Consider the following 18,225-nt stretch of genomic DNA (forward strand, 5'->3'; position numbering starts at 1 on the left):
AAGAAGTTTGTCAGGTGGACTTATAATTTACCAAAGATTTGGGGCAGCAATTTAAGGATTTAAGCTGCCCTGGGGGCAGAGTAGGGGACAGAAATGAGAAAGGGGGGGTCACTCCTTGTTAACCATCTACCAGGAGCCAAAATGGCGGTGGGCACTTTATTTTAATCAAGTTATTCGTTTCTCATACGGCCCCCAGCATGAAGTACTTTCAATATTTGTTTATGGAAGATGAAACTGAGGCTCACAGCGGTCACACAGCCTGCCTGAGTTCACACAGGGTACAGGGGAGGCTGGGGCAGGGGTTCCATTTTAGCAGGTGAGATGGGCTGAGCATGTGCGCATCATTGGAAAGGCCTTAGCCACAGGCTCCCAGCGCGGTCCCCTTTGGATAGGCGAGGAAGGTGATGCTCAGAGAGGTGAAGTGACTTACTCAAGATCACATGTGCAGAGAATGCCTGGATGGCTGAGAGGCAATGTGGTGGCAGGGCTGAATGTTGAATGGAATCTCAACCCAGCTCTCCCTTGACCTGTGAGGGCTTGAGGGCAGCTTAGTGGGGGGGGGGGGGGGGGGGGCGGGTAGGGGCTGGAGCTGGGGGTGGATGGTGTGGGGCTGTTCCTTGCTATAAAGCTAATGTCCTAGGGAGCAAATTGGCATCAAAGTAATTGTCTCTTGTAGGAACAACATTTTTGAATCTCAGAGCACTCTTGTATCCATGATCTCCTTTAAGCCTCCAAATAGCCCTGCAGCAGCATAGGCCCTTTTAGGCCCGTTTTGCAGATGAGGAAACTGAGGGTCCACAGTTTTGTGTGACCTGCCTGGGATCACGCTGCAAGTGGGTCGCGGACCTGGGGTCCCCACCTACCCAGCTTCTGGTTGCTTACCCTCGAGGTCATCCCTTGTCCGTCCACGTCAGCAACCTTGGTTGTCCTTTGACTTCTAGCGGGCGCCGCGCACGTTTTTCCCAGGTGGAGGGGCTACCCCGTCTCTTTGTAAACTCGGCTGACAAGGGAGAAATCTTCCCTGGCAAACTCGGAGACTTGCTCAGGGTTCCGCAACGGGAACGCCGATTCGCTCGGTGCTCACGAGGAGCCCGCGGGACCTCGGCTGGCTGCTCTGTGCCTGGATAGCGGTATCTGGAAAAGTCTGGTTAGCTCCCTGCATCGCTCCAGGATGCGGCGTCAGCCAGTCACGGAGAGAAAAACACTTGTCCCTCACGCAGTCTGTAAGCTGTCTTGAAACCCAATCTCACAACTGCACAGCCCGTTTCTGTTTCTGTCGTATCTCTTCTCACTTTCTTTTCCCTGCTCGATCCAACGGGAGTAAGTGCTGACTCTAAGTGACTAATAGATTCTCCTGCCTTTTCATTCAATCTTGTCACGATTTGCCAGTGAGACTCTGCTTTTGGTATTGATATGAGGCATGTCACAGAGGCTTGGGAGCCTTCAGAGGCGGGAGGCTGACCGATGGGACCACAGAACGCACAGAGCTGTGCACCTGCCAAGGGGCTGAGGCTCTGAGCCTCTGCCCACGGTCCCGTGAGTAGCACTGCACGGACGTGGCAAGGAAGCATCTGGGCGTCTCCATATTCTCACGGTTGGCACGACACCATCTCTGCTCGATGCTGTGTTTCACCATGGCCCGCATCTCCTTTCTTGCCCCTCCGAGTCCTCTTTCCCGCCTCGGGTCAGGACTTCGTCAGCTCTCGCTGTCGGCACGTGCATATCGGCCTTTCCTCCCCCTCGCCTACCCCACCACCTGGCTTCCGGAAAGCCCCTCCCGAGCCACCGAGCCACCGAGTGACTACCAGCCTCCTGCTTCTGGGCGGGGCATTCGAAGCTTCTCACTAGGCCCCTGCTGGCCTTCCCAGCCTTAAAATAGCACCTAACATTTGCAAGATTAATGCGCTTTATGAAAGAAGACTTCACATATGTTAACCCCAGCAGCTTATCACACTTCTTGTTCTCCAGCCAATCGGTCTAGGCACGGCTCTCTGAAAAATCTTTCATGTGTTCCAGACTCGTAGCATTTCTTCCTGAGCTTTCTTCCGCCTGGGATGTATTTCTCCTCCGTTCATATTTTCTTCTTCCTCCGATGCCCTTCCTGAAAACCATCTCCCGCAGGAAGCGCTCCGTGATCTCTCCAAGCTTTCAGGGGTGAGGATCTGTGTCCAAGGCTTTACTGTCCCTCCCAAGATTCAGAAAAGTTTATTTAAAAAAAACACACCCACTACATGACACTGAATTAATTAAATTACGATCAAGCAATAGACACCATTGCCTTCTGAATGAATGCCCGTGGATTGAATTATTATTATTCGCCCAAGACTATAACATGCGATGGAAAGAAAGGGATTGCTTTCTGGAAAAAAGAGGACAGTAGAGATGTGCCCACTTGGGTGGACGCCTCGTGAAGTCGGGGGGCGGGGGCGTGCACACTTTCTATTTGGACCAAGGGTTTCCAGAGGCAGGGCGAAGGCTCCGCACTCTACGGGACCAGCCCTACCTCTCCCCCAAGAACCTTCCAGAATACCCATTAGCCCACATCTCTCCCCCATTTAAAACGCATAGCAGTACTCAGCGTACCTAGCAGCAGCAGAGGGGGCCCTGGAATAATAATGGGGAGAGTTGAAATAATGGCCACCAAAGGGTAGCCGTGTGTTACACTCGCTATGTGTTTTGCTCCTCTGTGATCTGTTTTCTCGTTAATCACAGGGACTGACCTATCTTTGCATCATACGTACCAGCGATGACGATATTCAAAAGATACAGAAAGCAGTGGGAGAAGAGGAACGATGAGGAGTGGGGAGTGTGGGGAGTGTTGGCACACATGCACAAGCATGTGCATGCACGCCCATGTCTGCACACGTGCGTGCACACACACACGCACACACGCTCCCCACCATTACCTTGCCATCACCCCAGGAGACCACGCTGCCAGGCGGGGGAAAACAGGGAAAATGAAACCCTGCAATGAAGCAGAAAGGCCAGGCTGGGCCCCTGGGCTTTGTGCACAGTGTGCTGCTCGGGGCGAAGACTTTAAGGGTGAGATCGAGGCAAACCACTCACCGGACGCAGACCCCTTTCAGGAGCGGGGGTCTCTTCCCGGCCGGTGTCCGTGCCTCGGACCTCCAAGCTCAGTGCGCCTCTCTGTTGGTTAACCGGCTTCCGCCCGCTCGGAGCGGGCAGCAACGTCTCGCTGGTCTCCAGAACCCTGCACTGGGCAGACCGTGTGCTGGCTCCCGAGGTCCCGGGGACACCTGAGAGGAGACTCCGGGCACCTGCAGGCGGGAACACGAAAAGCAAACCCTCCAGAAAGGCATTCTGTCCTGGCCGTGCCCACAGGTCTTTGTCTGAGCCTCTGCTCAGAACGGTGCACAGGCAGGGTTGGTGGGTCCCGGGCCACTGGCCTCAGAGCGCTTGTGTCGGGGGGACCCTTCTCTCTCTGTCTTCACAGACCTACTTCGTTCAGGTCTCTGCCGAGCGTCGCCTCCTCAGGAGCCCTTCCTGACCCTCCGTCTCCAGGATCTCCCCTCCCCTTACCTTATGTAAAAATGTTGAAAAACTATCTCCATAATTGACAACGTCCTCAGCATCAGAACAAAAACGTCGCGATGTCGCGGCTTCTGCTTGTTTTGCTCCTGGATGGGTCCCCAGAACTCGCGGCGGCAATGACATTTGGTGCATCCGGGATGGCAGATAATTATTCCGTGTTGTAACTTACACTTTCTGCATCTAATTCTCAAGACAAAGTAGGGTATGGGGGGCACTAACGCCTTGTTATAGAGGAGAGGAATTGGAGGCTCAGTGCCGTTAAGTCACCTGCTCAAGTCAGCTGCTTAAGTCATCATCAGTCACACAGCTGATACTCAGGTGAGCGGATAAAAGTGGTCGGATTAAATGCCCAAATTCCCTAGAGAAGAAGGCCTTCTCCTGAAGGCGATCTGGTTTCTGGAGTGGGGGTAGATAGGGTGATGGGGAAGAAATTCTGGGTGGGAGGGGCCTGGGAGAGAGGGAAGGGAGACAGTGTCCCTCACTCTGAGGGTGACGAGCTGGGGCCTGGAGACACCGGAACCGGCTAGGCTGATCCTTCCCCCAACTCCCTGTGCCGTCTTGGTCCGTCCTTTTCCTCGCGGGGCCTCCGGTTCCTTATCAATACAAGGAGAAGACGGGATTAGATTCGTTGTTCTCAGAGAGTGTTTTTGAGGCCGCAGGAGGAAGTGGGGGTTCTCGGCACCCCTGCATGTGAGGACCACTGCCTGAGCTGAAAAGGGATGTTCGCACAAGAGGAATGGCCTCAGGGATGGGGGGGCGGGGGTGCTGGGCCGTGGGGCCAGGGGAGCACCAGTCCAGTGAGGCCTGTCACTGACGGTGAGGCTGGGGGTCCTTACTTGGCTTGTCCTCAGTTTTCTCCTCTGCGACATAGAGCTGACCATCCCCGGCCCCAGAATGATTGTGCTGGGGAACGGGGAGGGCTGGGCGCTCAGAGGCTGGAGCAGTGCAGGGCCGCTGCGAGGGGGTGGCTGGACAGACGTGGCCTGGCCGAGAGGGCTCAGAGGACCAAGGGCCCGCAGTGTGTCTGTGGAGGGATCCTGTGGATCAGTCCTCCCGCCTGTAAAATGGGCCACATCAGACAGACCTCAATCTAACCCAGGGGGGTGACACAGAGCCCCCACGGCCTCAGATGTAAAAGGGCGATGATAAAGATAATAGCCACCACTCATAAGGTTGTGGCCCACACCTATTTAACCATGCTCTGTATGGTTAGGAACTGTCTGTCTGTCTGTCTGTGTGTGTTTTCTGTTTACCCTCCTACCACCCTGATGAATTCGGAGCTAGTACGTTTCCATTTTACAAATGGGGAAACCGAGTCACAGAGAGGTTAAGTGATTTGACACACCCCTAGGGAGGGGTGGGCTGGGATTCAGAGTAGCCTGGTGCTGTCACACCTGGACCTGTGGGAGGTGAAAGGAGATAAGCCCCCGAGCACTGTTGGGGCTCCTACATCCGGCCGCCCTTCTGCTGCTGCTGCTGTTCCTGCTGATTTTGCTGGGGCGACAAGGCTCATGTGAGACAAGTGTGCATCCCTAAAGGCATAGATGGTGGCCTGACTTCCCAAATTATGTTCTGTCTTCTCTCAGACCATTTTTCACGCTGATATCTTTCTTTACCGCTTTGGGAAAATCATAATTCTTTTGAAACAGATGGGTCAGAAAATTGAGTGTCGACTTCGACGTGGCCTTTCCTAGATGGCATCTGGAGACCCAGCGAAAGGGAGAAAACGTGAGCAGGCACGGCAGCGGCCACGTTGCCTGGCCTGCTGTGTGCACGTGGCCGGCCACTATTAAGTCTGCGTGTCTGCGCACAGGACCTTCTGAGTACAAGTACAGGAGGGTGGATGTTCCATTTCTCCTTCGTTGCTTCCCTGGCTCACCTTTCATGGGGAAGGGTCTTTAACATGGTAGCTCACCAGTATGATTCGGTGAAAAGGTTTCAAAATTATGGAAAAAAAAATTCTAGGTGCTTCTCTCTGAACGATCTGGAATTTTGGAGCCCGCTCTCGGGACTGGGACCAAACAAGTGAGGCAGCTGGGGCACACTTAGTTACTAGCTCTCCTGAGAGTGACGTCTCCTTGAATTTGTGCCCTACGTGCCTCTCTGGCCTCACCCCAGTTCCCAGCCCGGGGTTCCAGTGCCTGCTGGCTATGGGGAGCTGGGGTCACCTCTCAGGATGGAGTCAACACTGATCTTTGTGGCTTGACTGAAGAGAGATCCAGGAGGTGGTCCTTGGCCAGGGATGACAGAAAGGCCAAGACACAAGAGGCTGTCTCTGTGTGGACCATTGGGTGACTCAGCGGGCAGGGCACTGTTTATGAGACTCTGGGCTCTTTGGCTTCGGATCAGCCAATAAATCTTCCTGGCAATGTTATGTCTGCATCAGCTTTCAGACTCTGCGGGACGTCCTGGAAAGGTCATCCCCAAATATGAAAAGAAACAAAATGAAATTTAAAAAATGAAATTAAAAAAAAATCCGAGCCACGTTTGCCCCAGCAGACCCTCCGCGGTGGTAGCTTTGGCTCTGTATAGGCCGGGTGCTTCTGCAGGACGGGGGTCTTCAAATTCTGCATCATTTATTGACTTCATGAGAGCCCCACAGGGGGGAGGGGATGAGAGAGAGGAAAAGAAGGTAAAACTTTGGGCTCCAACTCCTGAGCAAACCTGAGTTTAGTTTTAATAAGTTGCATCGGTTAAAAACAGAATACTGGATTGAATTTTTCATACGTCAAGAAAACAGGTTGAAAGTCACTGTCTTAAGAGATACCTTATCGGGGCGCCTGGGTGGCGCAGTCGGTTAAGCGGCCGACTTCAGCTCAGGTCATGATCTCGCAGTTCGCGAGTTCGAGCCCCGTGTCAGGCTCTGTGCTGATAGCTTGGAGCCTGGAGCCTGTTTCGGATTCTCTGTCTCCCTCTCTCTCTGTTCCTCCCCTGCTCGCACTCTGTCTCTCTCTCAAAAATAAACAAAGATTAAAAAAAAAAATTTAAGAGATATCTTATTAATTCCTTTTGAGGACACTTCTTGGCTTAAAAATCACCTATTTCCCCTTGATTCCTCCCCCCCTCCCCACCATTGAGGACAAAGACATGAGATAGTTGAGGCCAGGCTGTCACAGGAAGATACTTGACTAAATGTTCGTGAGACAACAGGAGGGAAATAAACCCAGGAAAGCTTGTATTGAGGTAGCCTGGCAGCTAAGAGCCGGCTCATTTCCTAGTACAAATTCAAGGAGACACCCCTGAGCTCCCTACCTCCTGGCCACTGTCTCAGTGCCTTCCTAGGAGCTCTTCCGGACTCAAAATAAGGCGAAGCCTGGACAACTTTGAACTCAATGGAAAACAGTCCCCTCTGCTTTGCACGCAAGACTCGGATTCTGTGTCAGTGTCCCATGTGAGGCCCACCTCTGCTTACGGTCGATAACATGGGGATGTCCACTCTTTTCAGGACAGACCCTTCCTATCCTCAGGGGAATGGCCTTCGAGACCTCTACAGGGTGCTCCTCAGAATACAACCCGGCCACGTCCACTTGCAAGTAGGGTGTCTCTTTTACTAGTTAATCATCACCAGGGTGACCATAAATTCTGGTTTTCCTGGGACGGTCTTATTTTACGCCTGTTGCCCTGGTGTAATTATTAATAGCACTCTTTTCACTCCCAAAGTGTCTTATTTTGGGCGATAAATTATATGGTCACCCTAATTATCATTTTTACGATCAGAGTGCTTCCTGACCCTCAATGCCCGCCTGACACTTACCCTTCCCCCGCCCCCCCCCTCCAGGAAGCCCTCCTCCTGCCACGCTAATTCGGGCTGATCTTCCCTTCCAGGAGAACTGCTTTGCTGCTTCTCGAGCCCACCCTGCCATGCCTTTCCCTCCTCCACTCATCCAACCAGGGCCGTGTGCCCACCTACCACCACCCGGAGTATTCCAGGCCCTGGCAAAATGGGAGGAGCCAAATGCAGAGACAATAAGTGTGTAGATATAGATTATGTTCCCTGAGGGCTACGACCATGAAAACAAGTAGAGCTGGGGTGGGGTGGGGGCGGAAAGTGATGGGAATGTGTGTGTCCTAGTTTTTTACGAGATGGGCAAAGCATCGTATAAGAAGTTGGTATTTAAAAAAACTTCTTAATGTTTATTTTTGTTTTAATTTTTAATGTTTATTTTTGAGAGAGAGAGAGAGAGAACGAGAGAGACAGAGCGTGAGTGGGGGAGGGGCAGAGAGAGAGGGAGACGCAGAATCCGAAGCAGGCTCCGGGCTCTGAGCTGTCAGCACAGAACCTGGCGTGGGGCTCGAACTCATGAACTGCGAGATCGTGACCTGAGTCAAAGTCAGAAGCTCAACTGACTGAGCCACTCAGGTGCCCCTAACAAGGTGATATTTGAACAGAGGCCTGAAGGGAGTGAGGGAGCGAGGGAGCCCGGTGGGGAGAAAGCATTCGAGGCTAAAGGAGTCGCGTATGTAAAAAATCCTACAAAGGGAGGACTAGCAAGGATGGCTGTGTGTGGATGTCAATGCCGGGGGGGGGGGGGGGGGGGGGAAGAGTGCGTGTGGATTCGGAGTACCGGAGGGCCACTTTCTCTGTTCTCCCCATAGCCTGGCTTGACACGGAAGCTCACATCTTGATAACCTGGCTGCATGTGCGGCGGTTGGATCACACGTCAGCAGTGGCTCTGGGTCAGAGTTTCAGAGGACGGCCTTGCCAGTGTGGTCAGACTGCTGACATTTTGTTATGGGTTTACTGAGGTTCCCAAACCGTCTAAACCCCAAGCCGTCCCATCCCCCCGGCCCCCGACAGTCACCGATTGCAGCAGACTCTGGAAAGAGTGCGTGGTACCTCTCTATAGTTCAGTCTGCTCCACAGAACTTGACCGGGGCACATCTCCGGGGAATGGCCTCTTCACCTGATACCATTCTGCAGCATTTCATGAGGCATCTACCAGACTGTGTGTCCAGAAGGTGAGGAGTGTGGCCTGCTCCTTCAGAGAGGACTCATATTACATGCTTGCTCCAGGCTATTGAGTTTGGTCATATTGCATCCTTATTTTTAAGTGTATTTAAGTGGATCTTCTCCGGACAGTACAGATTTTACAGCCAGACAGGGCTCATCAGCCCCCGGGGACCCTCAGTAGCAACCGGGCGGGGCTGACCGGTGTGAACTTCTGGGAAGGAACCAACCCCGGGCTTTGATTTGCCGTACCTTCTTTTGCTTTTCTCCTAGATTAATTTTCCATCTTAGTAAACCAATTTGAATCTTTTTTGAAGTGTCCCGGGTCTCAAAGGAATCCTTAACTAATAACTTTTTCAGACATCTTCATGTATAGGGTCATTTCACACACCCACTGCGTGAGAAAAGGCGTGTTAGGATCGCAGGAGATGGGGAAATGACCAACAAGTGTTGAGGGGTCCCTGCCCTCCAGCCTCAGCCCCCATCCGTTTCTCATGGGTCAAATCGCAGCGAACGCCGGCATTCTATAGAAGGAAGAAACTGACCCCGAAATTCCATCCTTCTAAAGGATTAATTATTTGCATAATTTACTTTGTTAATAATGGTGCTGGGCCTAGTACCTACGGAGAGGAAATCGGTTTTTAAAAAAGAAGATGGTTGGGTCATCGTTACTTCACTATGTCTGCGTTGGTGTCTTTGTGTTGAATGTAATTAAGAGCCTTAGTGTGAGTTTTTAAACGTCTGATCAACCATCCCCCACACTTTCACCCAACATGGCCACAAAGGGAGGTTGAGACTCATTCAAACCAGAACTTAGCAGCCTCATACAGTCCTATGCATGAGGGGGGAGGGAAGGGGCTTGGGGAGAGAATATATTGAGATCTGCCCTTTGATCGTGTTCAATGCGACTTTGCATTTACCTGAGGGATTAAAAGTTCTCATTGACCAAGGCTCCCGGCTTCCTACTCAGCCTTTGACGGGACAAGTGTTAATTGGACAATATAATGGGGACAATGTTAATTCCCCTCTTAGAGTTCCTTTTCTTGTTCAGTCAAATAGAAAGGCCCTTTTAAATGGCAGAGAGAGGAAGAAAGGAGCTGGTTTATAAGGGTAATAGACTGCACATCTTCCCCCTTGTCTCAGAACAAGTGCAATGGAGTCAGCATAAAGCAGGCCCTAAACAGCGAAAGAAAGGGAGCGATGTGGTGGTTTGCCTGGAATGTCACCCTGGATTAGGGATCGGGGAAATATGGCCAGTAGGCTCTGTCTGTTTTCGTAACAGTGAGGGGTGGCGGTTTGCGGAGGGGGCGAGAGACACCTAGGATACTCGGGGTAAGGAAAGGACAGTTTGGTGTAGGAAACGGGGGTGACAGGGGGTGACAAGGACAATAGGACATAGACGATCAGAAACGTGGTGGGATCCCCTGAGCAGCTGGGCTGAGTCGGACACTCCCCAAACCTGAAGAAGTCACGACTGCACGGGGGAGATGGGCAAGAGGCAGGGATTCTAGAAACGATAGCCCGCGTTCATGGGTCCCTGTAATTAAAATTTTCCTCCCGCCCAATCTTAAAATAGGCTGAAATGCAGTTGTCTATAGATTCTGGGAGCCACGTGGAGAAACTACCGTTTTCCCTGCAGTTTCCATCTCTCTTCAACAACCCCGTCTGTTTCTCTGCTAACGAAGTCTTTCTGCTGTTGAACCTCGACTAATACTTCTTCTATCCCTGGTTTTTATGAATGATGACAAAGGCCCATTCAGTTTTTCAGTTGTTAATTTATTCAACAGGCATTTTCAGGCATCTACCATACGGCAGGTACTCTGCTGTGTACCCTTGAGCAAGTCACTTAAACTTCCTGTGCCTCGAACCTTCAGTCATGGGAATAATTACCCCGGCTTTCAGTCTACAAGGTTCTTTTGGGGATCAATGGAGATAATGGATATAAAAATACCTTATAAACTGTGAAATATGTGAAATGAATTATTCTCTTTATGACTTTTATTCGCTGGGGAGATAAAAGGAATGCGTAAGAAACGATGAGGAACAAAGACAAGAAAATCTCTGTTGAAAGACAAGCCTGCCAGGCACAGACAGAGCACAATGCAGGAAACTAAGGCCTGAGTGACTCGAGGGAACCGCAGTTGTCCAAGGCGGGTTGCTGGAGGGAGGTCCCAGCCCTCGCTGGCAAGAGTCAGCATCCTTCTCCGCAGCTGCAGCTCTAGTTGAGAAGGCACCTTTCTGGTGCATCTGGAACCAACCAACCACCATGTCTAGTAACTCAGCATCAGGAACGGGCTTTGGCCCAGTAAGGTGCTAGTAGCATGTGATCTCTCTGCGTTACCCTCTGATTCCCTTAATTCTAACAATGGCACCTCTTTCTTATTTCGTCTTCCAGTCCTTCTACCTTCTTTGTAAGTGATTTCCTGTACTAACTTCCCACCATTTGAAACACGAGAGCAAAAGATTTCTTATCGATACAAAGACAGTACGAACACTCTTTGTCCTTTCCTTCTGGGGCAGAAATGGAAACAATTCTTGCTCAAAAGCGAACAAGTTAGTTAACGTCGCTCCTTGCTGACCCTGAAATCCAGGGTGATTCCTTCCACCTCTCTGGGCCTCAGTGTTGCCACCTCTGAAAATGCACACAGTAAGTTTGTGTTGGTGAATTATCACTCGCAAACAGAGCAACCCCACGTGGCTGCGCAAAATCTCTGCTCTGTGTAGCCGGGCGTCCAGGTGCACTTGGGGCCAGCACACTTTCTCATCAACTCGTCTTCATGCGCCTGCTTCATCATCCAGCATCCGGCCTTTGACGGGGCCCTTCTTGCTCTGAGCTGAAAGCTGCACACTTCAGACTCACCAGCCCTTAAATATTTTATAGCAGACTGGCTGGAAATTAATATTTAATCACAGACTCCTTGGCACGTAAATATTTAATCATTGATATGGCTGATGAGTAATGAATCAGCACCCAGGAAAACTTTTGGTCTCTGGTGCCAGTTTTGAAGGATCTCTGGTTCTGGTCTCAGAGGACAGAGGTATCAGTGGTGATTTTATTTCTACACCGAGCTTAATAGTTTTAAGGGCTCTGAAAAAAAAAATGGGCTTAATACCAATCTGAGGTTCTGGATCAGAAAATCGCATCTTCAAAGACCATAAGCAAATTGCGAATAGCCGTAGTTTGGAAAGAATTGGCTGGATGGCTACAGCAATCAACATTTCTGTCAATTTATATCCTAAGAAAAGACAGGGGCTGGGATGAGGCAGGGATATCCTTAAAGGCATAAGATGGGGGCTTGTGATGGGAAACTGGAAGCCCTTATGTTTCCAGGGGTGATTTGGAATATGAAGTGAAGAGAAAAAAATCAGGAAAAAGTTAGGAAATTCTTTTAAAAATATTTTAATGTTTATTTTTGAGAGAGAGAGAGAGAGCGCGTGCCTGAGCATGCGCGCAAGTGGGGGAGGGGCAGAGAGAGAGAGAGAGAGAGAGAGAGAGAGGGAGACACAGAATCCAAAGCAAGCTCCAGGCTCTGAGCTGTCAGCACAGCGCCCGACGCAGGGCTCGAACTCAGGAAGTGAGTGATCATGACCTGAGCCAAAGTCGGTCACTCAACTGACTGAGCCACCCAGGTGCCCCTAGAAATTCCTTAAATATAACAGTAGGTACAGACAGGAGGGGGAAAATTGAGGTCGGAAGGACTCATGGAGCTTTAAAAAGTAAGAGCAGTACAAATTTCATGAGTTACACAGCAAAGAAACTGCCGGGGTGCATGTGCCCTGATAAGAGCAGCTTCCTCACCAGAGAGATTTCTATTATTTTTTAAACCTTACACTTTGATGACTCCAGGATAACTTGCACCCTACCCTGCTTAGCTTTGCGGGGCCATCACCACAAGCGTGTGCCACAAGCCCTGGGCTGCTTCCAAAGACACCCATTCCGCGAGACCTGACTTACTTCTAAAAATTTGAGTCCTGTTTTATTTTCCCTGAAAATGTTTCTGCCCCCTCTCGGCCTTGCTCTCAGCTTCCCGCCTCGCGGGGGCGTCTCGCTGTCTGGGTCACATGGGCTTGGTGCCTGTTCTATTGCACCTGGGGTGGCCTGGCTGGCAGGCAGTCATGTTAGCCCAGCTGGCAGGTCCCCAGGGGCACCTGCGGACACTGGCCCGATGAGGGGGTGCTGCTGAAGTCCAGGGTAACTCACAACCGTCACTTCCAACTGGGAGACTAGACCATAGGACCACCACACTTCACCTTCCCAAGTTACGAGAGGGCTCCGGGCCTCATCACTCTGTTTACAGAGGATCCACTGTCCCCAAGGGCTTCAGGAGAGAGGACAAGGCTAAGGGCTGACGCTATAAGCCAGGCCTCTAGGGGGGCCGCTTCCCTGCTCTGTCCACTCACCTCAGAGGCCCCACTTACCTCTCCTCCCTGACCTGTGCAGCCAGCAGCCTCAGACACGCTCTCCTCCCCCCCCATCACCCTCCCCCTTCCCCTCGACCCCTCAAATGACATCCACTTTCCTTTCCTCCTGAATGCTGGATTGGAGGCAGACTTTTTTTATTTTTTTTAAAGTGAATTTTCCATTTCTGCATTTTTAATTTATGGGGAGTCTCAAGAAATAGGAACAAGGGAAGGAATGAGGGGCCAAGGGAAACTGTCATGATTCCTAGTACAGAGTCATGATTCTCCTGCCTCAGTTTCCCCTCCGACTCCAGTCAGTGCACTTGAAAGTGTCTGTGTGGGTGTGAGGGGTTCCTCACCTCAGCATGGGAGTCCTAGCCAGAACCCCCCTGTGCGCAGAACCCCCCTGTGGCTGATTTGGAGGGTCGGGATGACCGTAGAATTCAGTTTCTAGAATTCAGCCTTAAAGGACTTCATTTCTCCATTGTGATGGGCACTTACCTTGCCACTGGACAGCCATTATCCCCATTCTTCTTTATTGTTAGAAGAGTTCCAATTTTGGTGGTGGTGGGGGAAGGAGTTTATTGTCCCATGTGCTTAGGGGCAGGGGAATCTTTCTGTCCCCATGGGTGAATGTTGATTAGTCTAAACTGACCGTGGAAATTCTATTCCCTTCTTGTTATCGCTTTAGTCATGGGTACGTAGAGCAATCCTAACCAATATGGTATGAAGGAAAATCAGGGACATCTGTTCAGGAGGCTTCTGGAAAGGGTATTCCTCACTGACAAAAAGAGACGGAGGAAGAGGAATTGCCCACCTGCCTTCGGATGCAGTGGTATGAACTCAGTGGGGCAGCGACCTTGTCGCCACGAGACAGACAAGGACCAAAGCTGAAGATGGGAGAGAAAAGTGAAGCATATGATCCTAGTGCCACTATACTGACCGAATCTAGAAGCACTTTATCTCCAGGCTTCTTAGAACGTTTAAGCTGCTTCTAGTAGACTCTTTCGTTATTTGGGTTCGAAAGCATTCCAATTAATGTACCTCATGAATAGGGGAGGTGGGACTGACAGCTAACAAGCTAAAGACTCAAGACAAATGACAGGGAAATGAGAAGTCAAACAATAATGAGGAACTTTTTCATGCCCATTAGGTTGGCTGATAATCGAGCCTGGTGCCTGCTGACCTTGGGTGAGACTGTGGAGCCATGGCACCTCCCCCACACTGCCATCACTTCGGGAAACCAGCTGGAGTGTCTATATATCAGAAGATGCTCACAGTTAGTGGGCCAACCATTCTCCTCTTTGGCAAATAAGTGGAGATACCCTTGTACACATGCAGAGGGGAACGTGCATACTAATGCTCTTGACAGTATTTTCGTAACGGAGGAATTTGGAAACAAGCCTTGATGGTCATCAACTTGAAACCAGACTGCTTCTCCAGACTTTGGCCCCATGAATAAAGTGCAGCTACATGTATCAACATGATTAAATATCAAAAATACAATTCCGAGTGAAGAAAAGTACGTCTCAGAGATACAGGTGGGATCTGAAGTGATTCATATGAGGTTTCAAAACACACAAACAACCTGATAAATACGTAAAGAAATGCATTGGGAGGATAAGCACCTTGTTCAAAATGGTAGCTTGTTTGAGGAAAGAGAGGGGAACGGTGCATGGGGAGCTCCATTAGACCTCAATGCTTTTCTTCCTTAAGCAGGATTGGGAGTAGATGGTGGATATTAGATTCTCTATACTTTTTTTTCATGTGTCTGAAATATTTCATGAAAAAAAAATTCTTGAAACTGGCGTTATGGACTCGAATCAATGAAGTGAAACTTGACATCGACAAGCATATGGTCCTTAGCCAGGTGCGTACGTGGAGTTTTTTAAGGTGGGGGTGGGGTGGGTGGCAGTGGTGCCTGGATTAATAAGAGTTTATGAGAAAAGGAGCCAGAGAGGTTTGTTTTATTTGTACCACGAGATTCTTGTGAACCAACAGGATGATGTAGTTTCTAAATAAGTTGGTGTCCACTTGGGTTAGAAGCATAAAATTACAGTGATAACTTAAGAGGAAGTGAGTCCAGCCTTATTTCCCACTGACAAGATGTTGCCCGGAGGATGATGTGCAGGTCCAGATTTGTCACATTACAAGGACTATTTTCAGGGTAGAATAGGTTAAAAATGAATAACGTAGTGAAAACCCTCGAGACGATGTCATACAGGACGGGTTGGGGAACAAAGGACGTAGTTGCAACACAATGACTCTCATCACATCTTTGATGAAATGTCATGGGGCAGAGGGAGAAGATATGTCACGTGGGACCAGAGACTCACCCAATATTGAAAGATATCGGGTGCATGTGTTAGGTGGGGTGCTACTTTTAGCTCAGTATGAGCTGGAGCTGATTAATGTTAGAGGTATCCTATGATGGGAACAGTGGCCCTGGGAAACAGTTGGCATCTTGTCACTGGGAAAGTGGAGGGGTGGGGTTCCAGCACTGAGTGGGTGGCTAGACTAGACAGCCTCTGAGGTCCCGGTCCTATGGTTGCAGTCATGGGACAGAGCATACAATACAGATATTATTGGGAGATGCCAGCAACTATGTGATGAGCAATGAGACATCCTGGAAATAATTCCAGCACTGTTTTGGCCATCGGCTTTGTGATCAGGAGCATCAATCATTCTTTGGGCTTTCTATTTGCTGAAAGGTGGAAGAGAAGCCTAGGACATAGGTGAGGGCTTGTGTCTACAGAAGGGAGATGGCTGAAGTAGGGGCTGTGGGCGGATACGGCCCACCCTCTGTTACCATAAGGAGGCAGCCCTCAAGAGCACGGTAAGAAGATACGGTTTCCAAGGACGGCTGATATCTATCCGTAAGCTACAGCCTGTGGATGCAAGTCCTGCCTTATGGATTAGCTGTTCCCAGTGTTGAAGAATGAGAGACGTAGTGGGCATGTACAAATAGATGCGTAAGTAGGCTGGAGATAGGACTTGGAGAGTCTCTACTCAATGATAATTTTGAGGAATTGAGATTTCCACCAGGGGCTCTAAAGTCCTGGGTTCTGGTGGGTACAAAGAGGTAGATGGGAAGGTAAGAAGGAAGCACTTCTCACAGTGTGAGGATAAATATGCCTTTCTTTATCCACCAAATTTTCTCAATGGGTGGTGGTGTGTAGTGTGTGTGTGTGTGTGTGTGTGTGTGTGTGTGTGTGTGTGTGTTTTCCCCAAAGGCTTTGGGAAAGTTTTGTTTCACTGTTGTAATAAGGTCTCAGCTGTGTTTGGTAGAGTGTTAAAAGCAGAATGCCAGATGACAAAAAGTATTAAGGATCAGTGAGAGATGACCCCTTTCCAACATCCACTGGGCCTGTGCGATCTCTGCCCAGAGGGAACCCCTATGGCCCAGTATGACCTTCCATGTCAAATGTGGAGTCTGCAGATGCCGTTTTCTTTCCTCTTTCTCCTCCTTTCTTTCTTCATCCGTCCCTCCGTCCCTCCCTCCCTTCCTCCCTCTCTTCCTTCCTCTGTCTCTTCCTTCCTCTCTTCCTTCCTTCCTTCCTTCCTTCCTTCCCTCCCTCTCACCTTTCTTCTTTCTTTCTTTCTTTCTTTCTTTCTTTCTTTCTTTCTTTCTTTCTCCTTCTCTTCCTTCCTTCCTTCCTTCCTTCCCTCTTTCCCTCCCTCCCACCTTTCTTCCTTTTTTTCTTTTCTTTCTTTCTTTCTTTCTTTCTTTCTTTCTTTCTTTCTTTCTTTCTTTCTTTCCTTCCTTCCTTCTCTTTCATTGGGTTTGATGTACTTTATTGATGGAACATCCCAGGGCATCCGGGATGGAAACTGTCAACATGGGGAGATTCTCAGAGTGCTGGAGGAGGCATGGAGGCAAGGACTCCCCAGCAGCTGAGGACCTCTCTGTTGCTCTCATGCTCTTATAGAGGCTGGTGGTCCAGGGAGCTTTTACTCCTTGGATACCATGTGGACAATATGGTCTACTACCTGGTTGCTGCAGCCAAATTCACTTTTGTATCAGGAAATGAGCTTGACAAAGTGCTTGAGGGCAATGCCAGACCAACGGAAGCCGTTCTTTTTTTCAAAGGAAAGACGGAAATCCTCCTAAAGGCATGTTTGCCTATAACTCAGCATCTTGGCCTGCTTCTGCTTTTCCTGCTCCTGGGGGTGGGGAGGGATGCAGTCATCTCTTTCCTCTAGCCATGGATCTGGAGGCCATTCAGTAGGGATGTGTTAGTTATGTATTACTGTGTAACAAATTACCCCCAAACTTAGTAGTTTAGAACAACAACCATTTATTATCTCTTACAGTTTCCGAGTGCCAGGGGCTGGCTGTGGCTTTGCCGGGTTCCTGCTCGGGGTCTCACACGACGTTGCGGTCAAGCTGGGGCTGCAGTGTCTGAAGGCTGGGATGGGTCCACGAACCCACTCCAAGCTCACTTATGTGGGTGTTGGCAGGAGACTCCAGTCCTCACCACGAGAGTGTCTCACGTCTCCTGTTCCTGACATGACTTCCCCCCACAGCAAGTGATCCAGAAGCAAGAGAGTGACAGAGAAAAAGTGGAACCTGCAGTCTATTGTAACCTAATCTTGGAAGTGATGTATCATCCCTTCTGCAATATGCTACTAGTCACAAGACCAACCCTGGTTCGGAGTGTAAGACGTGACTACCAGGACACAGCACTGGGACTTGTAACTCTAATTGCAGACATGAACATCTAAATTAGCTCCAGAAAGATCTATATCTGGGCAGAAGGAGTGTTAATATTTGTTCATTCAACGGGCTCTTATTAAACACTTCCTTTGTGCGAGTCACTGTTCTAGGTGCTGAAAATACCACGGTGAACAAGACATTCAGTTTCCGCTTTCAGGGATTTGAAATTTTAGTGAGAGAGGCAGAGAATGCACAAATAAAACGAATGGTTCTAAGTCCTATGGAGAAAATAAAATGAGGGCTGTGACAGTGAAGGGGAGGATACACCTGTTTGGCATGTTTACTTCCGGCCTGATCTTTCTTCACAACAGCCCTCGGGGCAGTGTTACCAGCGTCTCCATTTGCCGCGTGAGGACGCCAAGTCTCACGGGAGGTGATGTGATTTTTCCCGGGATCCCAGTTACCGAGAGACAGGGCTGGGGTTTAAACCACGGTTCTCTGTGTCTTTCCCAAGCCTGCGTACGTCACCTCTGCGTGCTTCTGTCTACCCCAAGAAGAGACCCTGCAAGCTCGGTTTGTACATCAGAACATCCTTTGAAGGTCTCCTATGGAAAGGTTCAAATCCCTGCAAGTCTGTAGGCAGCTTGAGGGCAGGCCTGGCGCTTTC

The 18,225-nt window shown here is 49.9% G+C and overlaps 1 long non-coding RNA gene across 2 annotated transcripts in view; it reads left to right on the forward strand.

The window, feature by feature from the left end:
* Nucleotides 1–17,713, forward strand: part of LOC112864334 (uncharacterized) — an 80,975-nt gene extending 63,262 nt beyond the window's left edge. For both annotated transcript variants that reach the window (XR_015248885.1, XR_015248884.1), the window contains 2 exons: nucleotides 14,055–14,771; nucleotides 17,216–17,713. This is a non-coding gene — a long non-coding RNA (uncharacterized LOC112864334). The remainder of the gene's footprint in view (nucleotides 1–14,054; nucleotides 14,772–17,215) is intronic.
* The last annotated feature ends 512 nt before the right edge of the window (nucleotides 17,714–18,225 follow it).

The sequence above is a fragment of the Puma concolor genome, chromosome A3 (assembly GCF_028749965.1).
Source record: "Puma concolor isolate L17-30 chromosome A3, mPumCon1.1.hap2, whole genome shotgun sequence".
Taxonomy (NCBI): Eukaryota; Metazoa; Chordata; class Mammalia; order Carnivora; family Felidae; genus Puma; species Puma concolor.